The following is a 1,098-nucleotide window of genomic DNA, read 5'->3' as shown; positions in this document are numbered from 1 at the left end:
ACAAAACCAGACAGAAAGAAGTGGGCAGACATTAGTGACAATGGCCACAGCACACACTGTAATTCAACACTTAAACTGTGTATAGTACGGAACAAAGGGAGTCTGACCTTTCTGGAGATCAGCATAACAACAGAGCCCGTCTATATTACTAACCACTGCAATTTGGTCGAACTTCAAAAGTCACCTTTAATACCTGGCTCCTCGTGTTTAGCCCATACTGATGACAGTAATGTATCGGTTTTCTTTATATTGTAATATCAAGCACCAAAGCATCAAGCAACAATATATAAAATACATCATGGCAGGGGTTCCCAATCCCTGGTCCAAAGGTCTTTTGGTACCGGGCCGCAGTAGAACACAGTGAACAGACGTACTTTAGTTTTACTAATTTACTTCATTCAAAAAGAGTCCAGTCATTTCCCTTTACTTTGTTACTTTAAAAGATAATCTGGGAATTTTCCAAAGAATAAAGTCTAAAAGAGGTTTTATTTTGAAAAAACGAATGATCCTTCAACTATGGCATGGACCAACAGGTCCTTAGTACAAACAAAGTTGGGGACGGCTACAATATGGTGTCAGAATTAAGGACATGTCTACAAATTAACGGCAAACCATTAAACACAAAGTGAAAAAAAAACTTGTGGAAAAGAAACTGTTCTTGAAGAGTTTTAGGTAGAAGAGAATTTTTGTGACAAATGTTCTTTAGTTTGAAACCCCCCAAAAATATAAAGAGAAAAGTAAAGTGTGATAAAGTTTTTTTTCCTTGGATCTTAGTTCAGTTTTCCGTATGGGTGTATGCAGTCAATCTGCCTTTTAATTGCAGAGTTAATTTGATGCATGTAAGATGAGTTTGTTTTGCTTTGAAGAGCAGCCAGGAAGACCTCATCTTCCACACCGTCACGAGCAATTAGCAGCCAGACCACCTGGCTGAGTGGCTACAAAGCTTCCCACAGAGCTAGCTGCAGCCGTACGCGGTGAGTCTGGGAGAGTGTGTTTGCACACATGTCGCATTATTAGTGATGAAATGCAGACGGGAGAAAATGTCAGGAAGCAACGGCTACTCCTGCCATGTGTGATCGTGGATGCTGTGCAGACACA

The 1,098-nt window shown here is 40.3% G+C and overlaps 1 protein-coding gene across 1 annotated transcript in view; it reads right to left on the bottom strand.

Annotated features, from left to right (window-relative positions):
• epha3 (eph receptor A3) overlaps positions 1 to 1,098 on the bottom strand; it is an 86,949-nt gene that overhangs the window by 15,525 nt on the left and 70,326 nt on the right.

Source organism: Cynoglossus semilaevis, chromosome 16 (genome assembly GCF_000523025.1).
Source record: "Cynoglossus semilaevis isolate Cse_v1.0 chromosome 16, Cse_v1.0, whole genome shotgun sequence".
Taxonomy (NCBI): Eukaryota; Metazoa; Chordata; class Actinopteri; order Pleuronectiformes; family Cynoglossidae; genus Cynoglossus; species Cynoglossus semilaevis.
This window is presented reverse-complemented; position numbering and strand designations above follow the sequence as displayed.